This window comes from Macrobrachium nipponense, chromosome 20 (genome assembly GCF_015104395.2).
Source record: "Macrobrachium nipponense isolate FS-2020 chromosome 20, ASM1510439v2, whole genome shotgun sequence".
NCBI lineage: Eukaryota > Metazoa > Arthropoda > Malacostraca > Decapoda > Palaemonidae > Macrobrachium > Macrobrachium nipponense.
The window spans coordinates 65,711,250-65,731,249 of NC_061089.1; the positions used below are offsets into that span (position 1 = coordinate 65,711,250).

At 37.2% G+C, this 20,000-nt stretch overlaps 1 protein-coding gene across 14 annotated transcripts in view; it reads right to left on the reverse strand.

Moving 5' to 3' along the window:
* LOC135226765 (plasma membrane calcium-transporting ATPase 3-like) overlaps nucleotides 1–20,000 on the reverse strand; it is a 538,460-nt gene that overhangs the window by 337,238 nt on the left and 181,222 nt on the right. The window lies entirely within an intron of this gene.

Below are 20,000 nucleotides of genomic sequence, written 5' to 3' on the forward strand. Positions count from 1 at the left end.
ATATATAATATAATATATATATTATATATATATATATATATATATATATATATATATATATATATAATCCCTAAATCCACGGTAGGAAGGTAATTGAAACTGGGGGAGGCTTGGAACACATCCTTTCGTAGTTTATTCTACATTTCACGTTCACACTTGAAAATGTAGAATAAACTACGAAAAGTATTCGTTCCATGTCACCAGCTTCACTTGCCTTTCTACCGTGGATTTAAGGATATTCTCAAGCACGTGTTCCTTCGTTCCTTCGTGCTACATTGGATAATAAATATATATTTATATATATATATATATATATAGATATATATATATATATATATATATATATATATAATATATTATTAATTTAAATAATAAATTATATATTTATATGATATATATATATATATATATAATATATATATAATATATAATATATATATATTATATATATATATATATATTTTTAATACATACACATACAATGTGTGTGCGGATTTATTCCCCCGGCTACCTTGTGACTTTGCCAGGACTAGCTTCTACAATTTCTTTCTCTGTTACTCGAGGGCTCTTAAAGGTTTAGATGGATTTCGGGTCCACCTGTCAAGTTTTGTTTTCGATGCTGACAAGCTTTACCTATCTCACAGATTTATCCTCGCCTGCAGGTAGTTCCAGGGGAACTAACCGGTGCTGGCATAGGGCCACCTTAATCTAAATGAACAAAAGCAACAACAATAATAATCAACTTGCTCTGGACACTTAAACCCTCAGCCCCTTCCCTCGTCGATACCTACCTAGACGCGACATAAATGAAAACTGCTGTAATCGTACCGTGAGAAATGAGAGGAACGTCTTACCACGTTCCCTAGCAATGATAATGGTACGTCAGTGCCTGTGCCAGAAATCTAGTGTCAATCTTTATAACGTTCTCCACCTGTAGACGGGATCATATTAAACCCGAGCGGTTTCTTCAAAGACTTCTTTGGCACAAGTGTACGCCTTCCTGTCGAGTTCGATGCTCTCTCCATTTCCTGAATCGTTTAGTCTGTCTGTCATCTTTTAAGGGATGAAGCTACTGACAATGTCTTGAAGACGTGGTTAAAAAAAATCCGTCTCGGCATCTAAACAATACAGTCACCTCAAATGATGTCGAAACTGAGCAAAATTATAATCTGGTTTTGTTACACCTTAAAAGTCATTCATTATCTTTTCAATCTCTCCGTTCAGGTGTTCCGAGGGCAACCGAAGATATCCGCCTGTGCTCCAGTGCTTGATCATCTCAACTGACATTGCTAAGAGGGATCAGTAACCGAAATAAAAATCATTAGTGACAGCAAGACAGCCCTCACGGGAAGAATATGGAATCTAACTTTTCAAACACGTAATCGTGACCAAAGTTCCTCTCCACCTAAAGGCATTCCTCGTTCATTCTCCCAAAGAACCCTCATGCTATACACATTACATTTCTAAGCTTATTATTAATGTTTTTTCTACATAAGTGTATGGTTCAACTTTAGATTATTGAGAGGCCTGTATGAACTGTATCCAGTGTGAGGCGAGAATATTCCATTAGCGCTTTTTTTTTTCTTCCACCCAACTCGGACTAGAATGGATCCATTAACTCCTCAAGCGAGGGCCATCCCATAGTTCCTTAATTGTCGACAAGTTGCATTCACACTTTGACGCTGGCAAGGTCTCAATACCCCTTATTTTCTTGTCACTTAAAATTATTCTAAATGACTGAAATAGCTTTGCAGTGTACGACAAGGTTCTTTCACTTAGAAATGGTAGATAAAAAAAATAAATATGAAAACTGTTTGCGCTGAAGTGACAGCGACCGCTCAAATTATAAACATGTTTCTATTTCTGCGCCTCTCTCCCCTCTCTTAACAAATACATACATACCTAGGTGTGTATATATATATATATATATATATATATATATATATATATATATATATATATATATATATGTATGTACACACACACACACACACACACGCATACATGCATACAAATGTAATCCATATGTGTGTATATATATATTATATATATATATATATATATATATATATATATATATATAGATGCATCACACCCACAAAGGGGTCCACCCTAGGAACCCCCCCCCCCCCCCCGACCCCCCCGCCGCCCTTGTTCCGTGCGAGACACCCTTTTTGGCACCAGGTATAGCCCTCCCTCTATAACACGGGACCGTCCCTCCCTCAGGCAGGTAAGAAGGCAGCTCTACAGCTGTTCTCAGAGATGATAAAATGCTTTTTGTTACTATTATTCTTCCTGCTCCTTCCTTCCCAACCAACGCTCGTCACTCACTCCCCTGATGATTCAAAAGAATGAGCAAAGATTAAATTAATGCTCAGCAGAAAGCGATAATTCATGTCTGCAAAGTAGTAAATTTCTTGCGTCTACCAGCATTATATGTTAGTATCCTGAGTGTGTGCGTATGTATGCGCGCGCGCGCGCGTGTATATATATATATATATATATATATATATATATATATATATATATATATATATGTATATATATATATATATATGTATGTATGTATGTATGTGTGTATATGTATATATATATATATATATATATATATATATATATATATATATATATATATATATATTTTTTCTTACTAACATCAACACCAAGATTTCTCAACTTTCTGCTGTGTGTAAGCCTAACATCTGTCAATTTCTTATCAAATTGACAGATGTTAGGCTTACACACAGCAGAAAGTTGAGAAATCTTGGTGTTGATGTTAGTAAGAAAATAGATAGCAGTAACGTAATTTTTAATCTTTCTAACAGATATATTATATATATATATATATATATATATATATATATATATATATATATATATCAATGTAGCACGAAGAAGATTTCCTCGTTGGACGAGTGGATTTCGCGCTCGGCTACCAATCCGTTGGTCCGAAGTTCTATTCTCGGTTCGGCCAACGCGGAACCAGGGGAATTTATTTCTGGTGATAGAAATTCGCTTCTCGATCTAATGTGGTTCGGATCCCACAATACGCTGTAGGTCCCGTTGCTAGGTATCCAATTGGTTCCTAGCTACGAAAATAATATCTAATCCTTCGGGCCAGCCCTAGGAGAGCTGTTAATCAGCTCAGTGGTCTGGTAAAACTAAGATATACTTAACACGAAGGAACACGTGCTTGAGAATATCCTTAAATCCACGGTAGAAAGGTAGTGAAACAGGGACTTGGAACAAGTATTTTCGTGGTACATTCTACATTTTCTTCTTCAAGTTCTTACTGTAGAATTTACGACGAAAGGACTTGTTCCAAGTACCTGTTTCACTTACCTTTTTACCGTGAATACAGTTGATACGTTGTTTGACACTGAGTGAAATTCATTGTCATTTTTACATTGCTTTCTTTTAAAACATTATGTAAATAAATATTGCTTCTTATGTTTCTAATGTAGTGTTTTCATCTGCAGAAATTGTACAATTTAGGAATTACTGTTCCCAACTTTATATGTATAATGTGTATGTGTATAGATATACATAGATATACAAATATATATTATTATTTTAATTTTCTTATATATTATTAATATATAATAATCTATAGGATATAATTATATTATATATTACGGGAATATATGATATATATAATATATGTATATATATATGTGTATATTATATTATGTATATATAAATATATATATATACAATATATATAATATATATACACGTACATACACAAATGTATATAAGAAACACTATTTCACAAAAAGGCCCCAAAAATCAGCGGGCCCCGTTCCTTACCCGCAAAAATGTGGCCGAAATTAATTGTCTTCCTAGGTTATTGTAACCAGCTGCGACCTGGGTACGAATCCTGGACAAGTGAACTCCCATTTATCACCTAATCCGAAACTCGATGGAATTCCAGTTTGGAAATTCATAAACCAGCCGACAAAATACCTATCTTAAACATCATCAAATTATTATTGTTGTACATAATGAGGAATGTCTACTAATTATTGCTGTTGTTTTTGCAAAGCAACGTTAAATTATCAACGTTGTTCATAAAGAGCAAAAGTACAATTATTACTGTTGTTCATAATGAGCAAAGTCAAATTATTATTGTTGTTTCATAAAAAGGAAAAGACAAATCACCAGTTATTCATGATGAGCAAAGTCAAATCGCCAGTTGTTCATAATGAGCAAAGTAAAATTATTACTGTTCATGTTGTTCATAAGAGCAAAGTCAAATAACCAGTTGTTCATAAGGAGCAAAGTCAGATTATTACTGTGGTTCATAAAGAGCAAAGCTAAACTATCACGGTTGTTCATAATGAGCAAAGTCAAATTATTACAGTTAATATATTTCCTAAAAAGCAAAGTCCAATGGAATAAACCAAAAGATCATAAATCTGCAAAGCGAAGTTCAACAGAATAAAATCCCACAAAAAGTAAGGTTAAGAAATATGAAATGGGTGCAATACTGTGTATGAAACGAACACAAACCGGCAATGATACGGCACAAATTGTAAGAACACTGGCTGTACGGTCGCCACAAACGGCAAACAAACACAACAAGGGCTCCCCAATAAGAAGAAAAGTTTTGAGCAGAACTCAATAAAAAAAAATAAAATAAAATAAAAATAAAAAATAAAAATAAAATAAAATAAAATAAAATAAAATCAAGACATGATACATTTCATCCTAACTTGAAAGCCCGGGCTGTTTTGTAATGCCAGTTTCTCATGCTGGAATGGAATGGCATATAGAATATAGACTGAAGGCCTAGCACAGTTAACAGTAACAGGAGGAAAACCTCGCAGTTGCACCATAAAACAAGTGTTAAGAGATGGGTGGATAACAAGATGGAAGAGAGAATATGAACGGATATATAGGAAAAAGAATGAAGGGGTTGCGGTTAGGGGGCGAAGGGACCCTGCAAAGAACCATAAGTAATGCCTACAGTGCACCGCGTGAGGTGCACTGAGGCACTACCCCCGTACGAAGAGTTTCTCATATTAATCGTTACCCTGATTAAAAGTCAATTTAAGTAATACCTTGATAAGCTACAATTGAGTCGGGGAAAGGATGACTGATGACCAATATATCGGAGGTTTTGTCGAAAACTAATGCCAAACTGACGAATTTCGATGTCGTGCTTCATATTTTCAGAAAACCTTAAATTTTGGGAATCAGTCTCTTCAAAAAACCACCATTGCGATCATAATATGAACATCCACGAAGCTCAACATAAAAGATCAACCAGTCTTTGAAGGAATCGACAATAAACCGAGAGCAATCCAAGATCAACCGAAACGGAACTGAAAGAGTGACGAACGCGACGTTTAATTAGGAGGACGTCCCAGACGAAGAAACGAAAAGCCTCGTGTCAAAGACAAGAACTTGCAGGAGAGGAAAAGGCTGGCAATAACGAGAGAAGCCAGCGATCGTCTCCACAATGAAATAGAAAATACCTTTCTTTCCTTCCAAGTCATGCATCTTACAACTTTCTTTTTTTTCAGCAAATAATGCTTTCCACAGATGAAACAGCAGACACCGTAAACTAAAAATCTTCCATGAAAGACTATGGTCCATTTCAAGACCGTTTTATTGCACCGACAAGGGATGTTTTTAACTTCATGAAGAATCGTGGATTAATTTGGTTTTCAAAAAGCCGAGCTTCAGTTTGAGATCACTGCTCAAAACATATACCAATTATTTCCAACATAAAAACAATAACATCTATCTATATTAATACAATCCGAGTGGATCTTTCTTGCTTATACGGCCCTGGTAGGGGTGGAGCAGGTAGGGAGATCGGGGAGGTAAGAGAGACAGGAACACACCCACCCTCCTCCTGCAAACCTGTTTGCCCACCCCAAGTGGGGGCGGGGTAGGTAGGGGAGACATGACAGGCAGCGCCGGGTTCCAGCACAGCGTAGCGCACGCCATCCAGCTCGTATAGGAATAATGCTCACTGTTATGTTTTCAACTTATTACCAAGATATGTATGTATGGGCTTCACTTGGGCTGGAGAGACCTCGACGAGCCTTGACTTGTGCTACATATCTGACGACATTTCATCTGAGCTGCAATCAGATCACAAATGAAAGAAATACTTTAATTCTGCTTTTGAACTTTCTCTATAATATTACTTTTCATTAATAAACGGATTGGCCTGCTTTCAAAATTAAACAGTTATAATGCCATTACCAAATGTCTTTTTAACCAATTCTGTTTAACCTATCGATGCCAATGCTTAATAAAACGTTAGTTGCGTTTCATGACACGGGATATATGAACAACCACTGTAATGCAAAAGCAAACATGATTCTAATAACCTGGATTCAACTTTAGTTTTCATTCTAAGCTCACGTCAGGTCTTAGGTGTTAAACACTTTCCCTAATTTCCTTCCAGTCTAAAAAAATCTGGGCATTTAGTAGTCCACAACACAAGTCTATTCAACTTTGAGAAATGACATAGGATCATAGACATCGTATTGACCTCTTTCTTCATTTTGAATTCATGCACTTACGTATTTAGACCGTTTATCGTATCCCTTCTGCAACAGGCAGGTCCCATCGCTCCATTTATGATAAGTGCCCCATTCGATTCTTCCTCACTTCTCTACCTTGATTTCTTCTTGAGGGTGGTTAGGCAAGACAGTCTAAGCAGTCACCGGTTTTATATTTAAGAAAGAAAAATCACGCCTCGACACTAAGGAAAACAAGTCAAGTTGGCAATGAAAGACCTTCCAAAAATACGAAAAGGTAACAGAGAAGCCACGACATCCAAGAGATACAAAGCATAAACAAATCACAAACCAAAGTTTCTTACTTGCTTTATTGGGCTACACTCCCAGCTTCACCAAAACCCAATGCCGCGTGGACCAGGTAGAGGGAAATAGATCTTTGTTCCTTCTTTCTTTTCTTACGTGGCAGGAACGTTCGAATCACCTCACCCTCATCCCCCTGCTTCATCCGGGACTTCAGATTGCCGTGAGTATGTGAGCGATGCGCACCCCCCCCCCCCCCCACCTTCGTATTCGAGAAACGTGATTCCGGTCCAGACGTTTTACTTTTCCCCCAACCGCCACTTTTGCCAGCTGGCAAGCATTTCCGCCAGGCGGTGCTGACATGCTTGTTGGGCGACACAAAGAATGAGGAATCTCTTCGGAGTTTGAATAATGCACAGAGCGAGGAAGGAGTTATTGTATGCTAAAGAGATGGTGCACACAAATATACAGCCTTGTCTTTTTCCTTTTTCCTCTGTTTTTGAGACGGAGCACACAACGTTAGAGAGAGAGAGAGAGAGAGAGAGAGAGAGAGAGAGAGAGAGAGAGAGAGAGACGTTCGGGATTAATATAAACACTGTATAACACTTTCCTATTTCTTAAGGTTTCAAAGCCGCTTTCAAAGTGCATCATCTAGCAAAAGCGCTTTCTGCTGCAGACCACACAAACTTCACAAGTTCCTTTGCAAACAACAAAATTGACATCTCTTTCCACCTGCAACACCACCCTCTTTATTTTATTCTGACACTCTTGGCCTGGACTGATAGGATGGACATTATCTGGCGTTACGCTACAAGGGTCAATGATGCTGAGGCTCTGTATATGAAAAGCCTTATTCGTGTGCCAATACTTGGCAATAGCTCACGCTAACATTTATTTTTCTCTTCCACAGTCTTCAAATCAGCTTTGATTAGTGGAAAACGAAACGCAATTCCAAGTTTCAGGCTGCATTGAAGATATAAACAAGGCGGCCCCTTTATCAAATTAGAAATCAACTACACCTTCTAGTCTACAAAGACCACAAAGCGAGGAGATGAAAAATAGACAAGTAATAAATGCGCCTAAGTTCCTTCATCGCAATCGAGTTTCCTGTACAATGTATAATGCTGTGTGAAACTCGGCCACAACCCGTGAAACTCGGCCACAACCCATGAAACTTTCAGCCCCGGCCCAGCGGTGGCCTGTGTTGTTGGCACCTTAAGCTGTGCCAGACGCACGATCATGGCTAAATTTAACCTTAAAATAAAAATAAAATACTGAGGCTAGAGGGCTGGAATTTGGTATGTTTGATGATTGGAGGGTGGATGATCAACATACCAATTTGCAGCCCTCTAGCCTCTGTAGTCTTTAAGATCTGAGGGCGGGCAGAAAAAGTGTGGACGGTAAAAAAAAAAAAAAAAAAAAAAAAAAAAAAAAAAAAAAAAAAAAAATCGCTTTAGTTTTCTTTTACAGAAAACTGAAAAGGACCAAGACAGAACAGAAACGTTAAAAGAAAAACCAGACAATGATGGAAGCCGAAGAACGAAGAGTGGAAGACCGTTCGTAAGACCAGACACGGCACGAAAGGTGTCGAAGAAGGCTGTGAAAACGAACGAGTACAACGGAGGTGATGAAGGGTTGAGGACCCTTCCAAAAGAAGTCAACAAGCAAATGCCTTCCGATAAACACACTTATCATAGTTGAATGGCATCCAAACACCACATCACACACGGGCCACCATGGCAGGCACAGAGGTAGGATGAGCATAAAGTCAAGTCGACGACATATCCAAACGGATAGCGGTGATCCGAAATGACTTAGAATGAAAGATGGTTTCGATGCGTAAAATCAGCATGACAACTACAGAAGACTTGGCCAAAAAATATTAATAATAATAATTCCCACTTACCATGACACAACAGCAACGCCTGTAAGTCTATAATTATTTAATTCGCCACTCAAATCTCATTACTTACGGTTACTTTCGTCAATCCCGAAGCACAACAAAAACTCTACGGTACCACCACTCCGTGTTTGATATCGTCATCACTCTGGGTATACCCGGCAGCGTAGAAAAACGAGTAACTCGCATACGCCTCCTTTATGAACACACGGGTAACGCTTACGAAATGAATTAGATAATACTTAAAAGAATCGCAAAGTTAAAATCCATGAAATTCATCCTGAACCATGAAATTCATCTGAAGTAACCTCATTTTTACATATCTTGTTAGAAAACAGACATGCACGGGGCGAAGAGGAGGAGGAGGAGGAGTCCAAGATAAGTCATCTCAATAGTTTTCTTTTATAGAACTGAAACTCATGATCATGAACTCAACAACACGAGTCGAATATGGATCCAATCCCTGTAGTCGTTTACACTTAAGAAAACCCTTTTGGTGAAAACAGCAGCAACTCCCTATGAACTGCCACGAGGCGCGGTTTTCCCTCAGGTGGGAACAGGGCGGCTGATCTCTCATTCCAGCTGGATTTGCTGTCCTCGAGACTTGGTCTCACGTCAGTAATACGAGAGAATATAGAATTTAGGCCAGAGGCCAAGCGCTAAGACGTACGAGGTCATTCAGCGCAGTAACGGAAATAAAAAATAAAAATGTTTGAAAGGTGTAATGGGGTGAAAATCTCGCATTCCCCAATGAATCAGTTGTGAGGAGAGAGGGTGGATAGTAAGAAGGAAAACGAGAATATGAGCGGAGTACATCACATGGAATGAAAGGGAAGAATATGAACGGAGGTACAGTATAAGGAATGAAATGAGATCGAAGATAGATTCCAAAAAGACACGCAAAAACACTTAAGTAATGCCTGCAGTTCAGCGTATGAGGTGCACTATCCCCCAACGGGGTCAGGTCATTAATGAATGCCGCAAGCTCAAGGCACATACGACTCTGTGACCACTATAGCCTGGCAAGGCCCAATAGGCCACATCTACAGTCGAGACTTCAATCGAACTCTCCGCCTCTAAAAGGAAAGCATTGCCAATACAATGCGCCAAGGAGCAGTTCACGAAATTTATTAAATTCCACGAACTGACGACGCATTCATCAACGACGCCGCCGGAAAAGGACTACAGTCATCTCTCAAGAAACATTTTATTCCAATACAAACATATACTTGTGACTTTCTTCAACCCACCATGGCCGCCTCCTATACAATGCTGGCGGGGCAGTTTTTCTTTCTAGACTCTTCGCCCTGACGTCATCTTTCAAATTGAATGCATCTTTCGATTCAAACGTCACGACCGCGAAATCTGCATAACTTGCAGACGAATATTTGCAATCGAGCAACAGTTTTTTTCCGCCTCGCTTACTGTATTCGCAGTCACGCGGGAACAAATTTTTCAAATAACCTTTAGGACTTTGTCAAGGGTATTTTCTTTATGTATCTCGAATGTAGTTATATTTCCTCCAACAAATATGAAAGACAATTACAGGCATATTCAAGATCTGCTATAAAAAGAAAAAAAAAAGTGATTCCAAACATAGTACTTGGCGTCAATCTAAATGTTCATAATAGTAAACTATACATCAAGACTTTTCTTCCTATTATTATGCTTATGAACCCCACTTTATTATTATTATTATTATTATTATTATATTATTATTATTATTATTATTATTATTATTCAGGAGAAAAAAACCTATTCACAGGTGATAATGACTTGAAATTCAAGCTTCCAAAGAAAACGGTGTTCATTAAAAATTAAGTCGAGGTAAAGGGAAATACATTAAGAAGAGACTCCACTTAATAACAAATAAACAAATAAATGTATTAAGATGGAAGGAGAATAGTAATAGGGTAATAGCGTATTGCACCTTCCCTTGATTATCGGACAGTTTCTAAAATATGTAAACTAGCTACTTGTCATTTGTGAGGTCTTACGCAACTTATACCACAATGCTTAGGGTCACAAAAATTTTAGAACCCCGAGAAGCAGAATAAATGGAATTTTTCTAATCTGAATGTGTAATTGTTTGCAGATATATATACTCGTGTGGTAATTATATATATATATTATAATATATTAATATATATAATATATTTAGTGTGGATATATATATATATATATACTATATATCATCATAGCATCCATATATATACATACTATATATTATACATATATTATATATATATAGAATATATATATCTATAGTATATACACATACCTATATATATATATATATTAGCGATATATATATACATACATCCTATAAATACATATATTATACATATACTTTAATATATATACATATACATATATACATAGATCCATCTATACATATATACATACATAGATATATATATATATATATATATATATAGTATATATATCTATATATATATATATATATATATATAAAAATGTGTATTCACATGTCAATTACTCACCTTATCCTCCTAGCAATCGATGTTCACGTTAAAATTAAACTTTCCGGTAGTCGCACATACGTACCTGAAAGTTGGAAAAAAATATGCATTAGAATACATTGCACATGGAAGAAAACATTTAATGCACGGAATATACAGATTATACAGAATAATTTTCATTCATAATCATTATTATCGTTATTCTCTCTTAATCCTTCATGGTCAGCAATTTAATGAGGCTTACTACACAAGTTAGAGGGCTTTTAACCCTTCTTCCTTAGGCAGGTTTTCTTACTTCAAATTATACAATAATTACTTCAAATAATACAACAATAATTAGATTTCAAGTGTATCTGTTCTCTCAATTCTGAAATTGGGCAAAAAAAAATTATAATAATAATATTAGAAAAAAATTATAATAATAATAACAATCACTGGCCCTCCAGAAAACCTACCCAACAAACTTCATGAAAACCGGGGAAGGGGGATAGGAAGTTAAACTGACTAATAGAATAGAATATAGAAATGTAGGTCAATGGCCAAGCGCTGGCACCTACGAGGTCACTCAACGCTGAAAAGGAAAGTGACAAGTCAAAGGTTTTAAAGGTGTAACTGGTCGAAAACCTTAAAGTTGCACTATGAAACGATTGTCAGGGAAGGATGGAAGAAAGACAATACGAACGGAGGTACAGTAAAAGGGGTTGTAGCTAAGGGCCTAAGAGACGCTGCAAAGAACCTCAAGCAATGCCTACTGTGCACCACGTGAAGTTCGCTGACGGCTTTACCCACATCCCCCCTAAGAGTAAACTAACTAATGAAAACTAACAAATGAAAACTACAAGGGAAATATTTTTCACCAACCGCAAATGTAATACCTATCAGGTTTCATCAAATAAGAGCAAAATAAAATGTTGACCTTTAAATGACCCCGAGAAAAAGGTCAGTGCAAAGAATATTCCTGCAAATAATCACCCACCTACCAGGTACCTCTACCTACCTGCCACCTTCCATCACAACCTGAGAAAAGTTAGACGCTGTTAAAGAAACTTATGGTCTTGAAAAGTACCAAGTTCCATTAAAAATAATAAAAAGGTCTACCTTTAACATACTGGCAGAATACGCCATGTATAATAATATTTGGTTCAAATTCTATCGAACCCTCGAGACACCTATCAAGTTTCATCAACATAAATTCGACAAAGTGTTGAAATCAGAAGACCGGAACCTTTGATCAGTTTAAGAGAAAGGATGGAAAATACTTCAACACTTGACCGTTAAATTAACCTGTAACCTGAACAATGGAAAACTTTAGGGAAAGTACTCGCCAAAAGATGAGGTACCAACCTACTAACCTTCATTAAAATCTTGTGTGTCTCCCCTACCTTCAAATATAATAATAATAATAATAATAATAATAATAATAATAATAATAATAATAATAATAATAATAATAATAATAATAATGAATACAATCCCCAATGGCATATCCCATAATCACAGGAACACTAGGCATGATCCCAAGATCCCTGAAAAGGAACCTGGAAAAACTAGATGTCGAAGTGGCTCCAAGACTTATGCAGAAGTGTGTACTCCTAGAAACAGCACACGCAATGAGAAAAGTGATGGACTCCTTATGGAGGCAGGATGCGACCCGGAACCCCAATACTATAAAAACCACCCAGTCGAATAGGATGACTGTGATAAGACAAAAGGAAAAAAAATAACAATAATAATAAATGACACACCCCCCTCTGAAGCACTAATATTAATTCACGTTTTCTTTTTTTTTTTTTTTTTTTTTTTACATTTACATTTACTCTTGTAATTTTACCGGCTGCTGACTTTCCATAAAAGATGAACGCTTCTATCACTACAACACTTTTTTTCCACGAAATACAGGAACACAAGAAAACTTAAAATACAACTTACTTGCACTCAAATGGAGGGCAGCATTCAAATTTAAATTCAGCAGCCTTTACAACGCAATACAATAGTCTCCCCCCGGCCACCGCCCCCAATTAAAAAAAATATGTACATGTAGACATTCACAAGTGTCATTCACACACGTGTATGTATGCACGTATTTGTAAAATATATATATATATATATATATATATATATATATATATATATATATATATATATGGATGTGTGTATGAATACACGATGCAGCTCTGCCAACAATGAATCACAGGAATTTTTTTTTCTGGCGATTAGAAATTAACTTCTTGATATGATGTGGTTCGGATCCCACAATAAGCTGTAGGTCCCGTTGCTAGGTAACCAATTGGTTCCTAGCCACGTAAAAATATGTAATCCTTCGGGCCAGCCCTAGGAGAGCTGTTAATCAGCTCAGTGGTCTGGTTAAACTAAGATATACTTAACTTATACACGATGAAAATGAGTACCATGAAATAAAGTAATAAGTCTTCAATCCAACGTTATACTATTGTGAAAATAATGACTGAAACAAAGAATTTACCAAAACACAACCAATTCTACAAATAATTTTACCAAAACACAAACCAAAACCTACAAAAGAATTTAGCCAAAACAACCAAAACCTAAAACAAGATTTTTAACCAAAAGACAACCAAAACCATTTTTAAAAAATTCCTAAAACCAAAACAACCAAAAGACCCAAAACCTACAAATAATGATTTTACCAAAACACAAACCAAAACCTAACAAAGAATTTTCCAAAACCAAACAACAAGAAAACCTACAAAGATTTTTATCCAAAACACAAACCAACACCTAACAAAGATTTTTTACCAAAACCCATAACCAAAACCTAAAGCAAAGATTTTTAGAAACCAAACCAACCAAAACCTACAACGATTTTAACCAAACACAAACCAAAAAATAAAACCAAACCCAAAAAAAAGATTTTACCAAAACCCAACAAAACCCGAACCTACAAAGATTTTACCAAAACACAACCAAAACCGTACAAGAGTTTACCAAAACACACCAAAACCTACAAAGATTTTTTTTTTACCAAAACACAACAACCAAAACCTACAAAATTTTATTTTTACCAAAACACAACCAAAACCTACAAAGATTTTACCAAAACACAACCAAAACCTACAAAGATTTTACCAAAACACAACCAAAACCTACAAAGATTTTACCAAAACACAACCAAAACCTAACAAAGAAAAAACCAAAAACCAACAAACCCAAAAACCCAAACCTACAAAGATTTTACCAAAACACAACCAAAACCTACACAGATTTTACCAAAACACAACCAAAACCTACAAAGATTTTACCAAAACACAACCAAAACCTACAAAGATTTTACCAAAACACAACCAAAACCTACAAAGATTTTACCAAAACACAACCAAAACCTACAAAGATTTTACCAAAACACAACCAAAACCTAACCTTGTTAACGCTAGTGCTTCTTTCTATCACCAGGTTCATAATTATGATAATAGCATGAGTGTCTATGTCTATATTCAATATCAATATAAACTATTTCCTACGTTCTACATCAAACGCAAAGAACAACAAGGAGGAAGCAGAGTTCCCAAACAGCAATTCCTTACAAGAGCAGAAGTCCGTATTACAGCAAGTGTTCTCAAATCATTCAAAAGTCCTTTAAGAGATGCAACCCCTTTTTTATTTGAATACATTCTACAACCTCTTAACTAATTCTCGATGTCAGTCGTTTGTTTTACATTACATTACTTGTGAGGTTCATCTTATAAAACACGTTGCAATCCACATCTTAGAAGTGGACAAAAACAGGCTGACGGCCCATGATTTAGTATATGCAAAAGGGGGTATAGCCACAAGGAAATCCAAGAGTACGAAGCCAATACGCTTGTTAGGGGATTCCCCTCTTATTCCACCATTGGGAAGCAGGGTGCTGAATAAGTAGGGCACGAACAGCATAGAAGACGATCCCCAGTGATGAAATCCCAAATGATCAACCACCAGCAGAGAATTGGAACACACTCCCACACAAAGCTTTGGGCATATAATTAAAATGTTGACACTAGAAGCAAAGCTTTGAACCAAAGACTCAAAGTAAGCACTGGAAATATGATGGCTTGACACCTCCCCCCCAAAAAATCCAGCAAACGGCAACGGGAAGCAACGTACCAAGGCGCCCCCCCCCCTTTTTTTTGTGAACTGAGGTTGCTATCGTCAGTCCACTTCAGTGAGGGTTCAGTTGTTAATAGGATGTATCAAGCATTACACCTACGGCGGCTGCGAAAAAGCAACATACACGAAGAGGAGATAATGATAGCTGCAAGCGAATGAGCTTGTTGCTTCAAGAGAATGGCCCCCTATACAAGAGTAGCCGAGATTAGCAGAAGCGACCAACTGTGGCTATAAATTGTTGGCTCATGTCCCTCGTTCACCCGACGTGAAACCTCCGACACCTGCCTGTTTCATAAAGTACAATTCAACTTGTGATGTCCCCACTTTGGAAGCAATAATGACGTCATCTCAACAGTGGAGAATCATTTGGAGGCCCAAGATGCACAATACTCTCCTGCGATTGGATATCAATACATACACATCAGTTGACCAAGAGCACAGAAGTTAAGAGGAGACTGATGAAAATAAGAACGTAAGAGCTATCTTTTTCCTGTGAGGCAATCGTTCTGACTGACCCTTATAACATGCAAACTAATTCTTTATCACTCCTTTCATATTCTTTTTCTTCATCTTACTTTCCACCCTCTCTAACACTTGATTCATAGTGCAGCTGAGATTTTTCTCCTGTTACCCCCTTCAGATCTTTTACTGTCAATTTCCAGTTCAGCGCTGAATGACCTAATAGGTCCCAGTGCTTGGCCTTTGGCCTAAATTCTGTAATCAGCTCAACTCAAGTTATCTAGGACTAATATTTCTTAGGGGTTATCATCTTTATGATATTGATTTACAGTCTTTTGTTCATGTTTTTACGGTCACCCCTAACGGCTTGTACTGAACACGCCGCAAAGGTGGGTACATATCGGTTTAAAACCCTTCGTAGTCACTATCTAGCAAAGATCCATGCCCTTTTCTGTATGACTTACACTTCCAATATAATAAGGAATTGTATGGTTCATATATATATATATATATATATATATATATATATATATATATATATATATATATATATATATATATATATATATGTATATATATATATGTATATATATATATATATATATATATATATATATATATATATGAACCATACAATTCCTTATTATATTGGAAGTGTAAGTCATAAAGTGCACTATAGAACCAGCTCTGAACTGGATACCAGGACAGATGCTTGGAGTAGATATACTATGAGCATTCTCTTCCTGGGCCTGATTTCCTGACTCCTGTAATTCACAACCATTCAGGTCAAGCCCCACTCTTTTTCCCTTCCCTTTACCTCGTCTTCTTTTCTTTCAGGCCTGGGCAGAAGAGGGCATGGATCTTTGCTAGATAGTGACTACGAAGGGTTTTAAACCGATATGTACCCACCTTTGCGGCGTGTTCAGTACAAGCCGTTAGGGGTGACCGTAAAAACATGAACAAATGACTGCAAATCAATATCATAAAGATGATAAACCCTGAGAAATATTAGTCCTAGATAACATGAGTTGAGCTGTATACAGAATTTAGGCCAACGGCCAAGCACTGGGACCTATGAGGTCATTCAGCGCTGAACTGGAAATTGACAGTAAAAGATCTGAAAGGGGTAACAGGAGGAAAACCTCAAAGATAACGACCCCCGAAGACCCCAAGGGGTCACTACCTAGGCGAGAACGGAGGGCGTGAGTCGTTCGTTCGTCCTGCCGCCCTCCGCACGACAACAAAACCGGCGGAGAGAGCGCCGCCCGGTATACGTACGTATATTCCAAAGGAGAGAGAGAGCACAAAAGGACGTCGGAGGCAACACCCACAAAACAAAACGTCGCACGAAACGAAGAGAAGCATCCAAATGTCCATACATGTAAAAATACCTTTGCTCCAACAACCCGAGCGCCCAAGGGGATGGAACCACCATTAAAAATGGAGTCGTGAAGTCCACTTGTAAAAGGTCACTGAAAGGCCTTCATTAGGCAGTAAAGCCGCACACTGAATACAACCTCTTTCCAACCCCTCCACTTTCTTCTTCTCCTCCTCCTCCTCCTCCTCCTCCTCACTCCTCTCTCTTCTTCCTAACTACCAGTTGTTTCTAAACACTACCTCCGTCCAGGACTCTCTCTCTCTCTCTCTCTCTCTCTCTCTCTCTCTCTCTCTCTCTCTCTCTCTCTCGTTTGAATTCTCGGCTAATCGCCCTCTTTCGGCACCATTATGGTGGTAACCGATAGGGCAAAGGTATCAGAACTAGAAATTAACATCTTTTCACGTCTATATAAAATGTATTTAAGTACAGAGCATTCGTGAAGGAAACAGGCTGAATATCCCAAAGGAAATATGCATAACTACAATAAACTTCGAACAGATAAGCAGCACAAGACACTTGTGCGACATGAAGGCCGCCTCTTATACAAAATTGTATTGCTGTATTAATTACACCTTTTTCTCCCTTCCCTTTCCTTATATAAAAGTGTTTAGTTCATTTTTAATATAACCTTTCAATACCTACAAAGTAACTCGTCACATGCGAAATAGATAAGGAAAGTTTTTAATCTATTTTCTTCACACGCGAAATAGAAGAAGAAAAGTTTTTAATCTACTTTCAAAACACAACGGGATTTTACTTTGTGCAGGAACTTCTATCTCCCAAATGTAACATTTTGAAAATCATCTTGATGACAAGCAATATTTCTTTTTTATTCTTTTTATTTCATTTCATTATTATTTTGATACAAAGGTCATCTGGAGGGGCAGCGTCTGTGCAAGGAGAATACAGGAAAAACTGAAAAACTACAGAAGAGAGAAAATTCCCAGCATATAATCGTCTCTTAAAGACACATCCACTCCAGCGGCGCTCACTATCCCTCCATATTTCACTCCTGTCAAGAAATATCGACTCTAAAACTCTTCCTAGTCTAAGACAGGGATGACACGTCAACTGAAGTTTGTTGACCTTATGATGAAAATCCACCAATTCAATATCACTTAAAGCTCAAGATGCGGCGATCACAAATGAACTGTGACTTGAACGAACAGATAAGCACAATTTGCACTTCATCGACGACACGCGAGTCTGTCTATTCGCCAAACTTTGTCAATGACTGAAGCCTTAAGCTCTACCGTCCGTTTTCCAGAATAGGTAACGTCCTCTCCAGACCCTTGTCAAAATCCGTCTCGCTGTTTCCGAGCTCAAGGCAGAGAAAAGATTGACAACAGTGGCACCAAATATTCCTCAGATGAGGTCAACGACTTCGATGGCACTTCATTCTGGGGGTACATCATACAGTCCCTTTGAAGGTATGTCCATTTCAATGATTTCAAATGCATAAAATGACAGTAGACAGAACATCCAATTTAGGCCAAAGGCCCTGGAATGGAAAATGACAGTATGAAGGTTTGAAAGGTATAACAGGAGGAAAACAACACAGTTGCACTATGAATACATTGTTGGGAGCAAGTGAAAAGTTAGATAGAAGCTAGGGCCGAAGGACCGCTGTGCAAAGAACCTTCAGTAATGCCTACAGTGCACCATGTGAGGTGCACTGATGGCATTACCCTAAGCGTTAAAATTCTAGTAATCAAACAAGCACGTAACCAAGTTATAAAATGCGCATTGACCTTACAAGAAACAGAAACCCATCTATTCAGATTCGAGTAAGGTGGACTTAGTTTAAAAACAATTAGGTACTGTACGTGACGTTTGCATTCAAGTTGACAAAGTTCTTGCCAAGTTCCATCGATAAAACTGGTCAAGTGGTTTCCATTATTGCTCTCATTATCAACGTTATGACTCAAGTTTACGAAAATATTGTATAAGGCAGGAAAAAGTTATATAAGAAGGAATGATGGTTTTCGTGGTATATTTTGCCACTCCGGTTTTACACACACCACAGCAAAAACTGTCACTATAAATGCAATTATATACATCCTCATTCAGGCTACTGTTGGTCGACTATAAAAAGCTAGGGGATAAGAATGTCTGCGATGTAAAGTAGATGTCAATTTGCTGTCATTTTAGGTGAAACCGGGAAAAAGAAAATTGCTATACTTCTCAGTAGGCACAAGATCATAAGGAACTACACACGAAATCCTCTATAAAACATTCCCGCACAAAAACTGCTAATGTGTCAATAAAAAAAAAGGAAGGGGTTATTAATCCTACAATACATAGCTAACCCATTTACAAACAAAAGGGTTGGCAGAAAGCATATAAAAATACAACGACCGCAGCTGAGAAAGTCATAAAAACAAAGGCACTAACACATGGCACCGTGACATGGCACATTAAAGTAGCGTTACACAAAGAGCTTCAGGATATTTGATGAAACTTAACCAAGCTACAAATCACATTAATTCTGGGCGTAACGAGTTCGCTAAAGGCAGCAAAATACTGTTTTCATTTTTTTCTTTCAGAGCATATACTTTGGAAGCCATTATATAACACATTCATTTTTTCAACGTCGATGAATCACCCAAAGAGCATCCTCTGGATTCCAAGAATGCCCCAGATTAAAATGCAGGTGTGAGCACGCCACAGTTTTAAGTCATTTAATTATATTCCCCCTTGATTTCTAACACTAAAACTCATTTCAGCTACTTTGAAATGTGAAATATTCTACAGCGACACAAACACCTTGGAAGTTCTGAACTGAAAGCCATTTTAAAACATCATCCTTTCTGGTTGTTTAGACAATTTCCTAACCAAATTCTTAATTCTAATCTATAAGTATGTATTATGTTCAG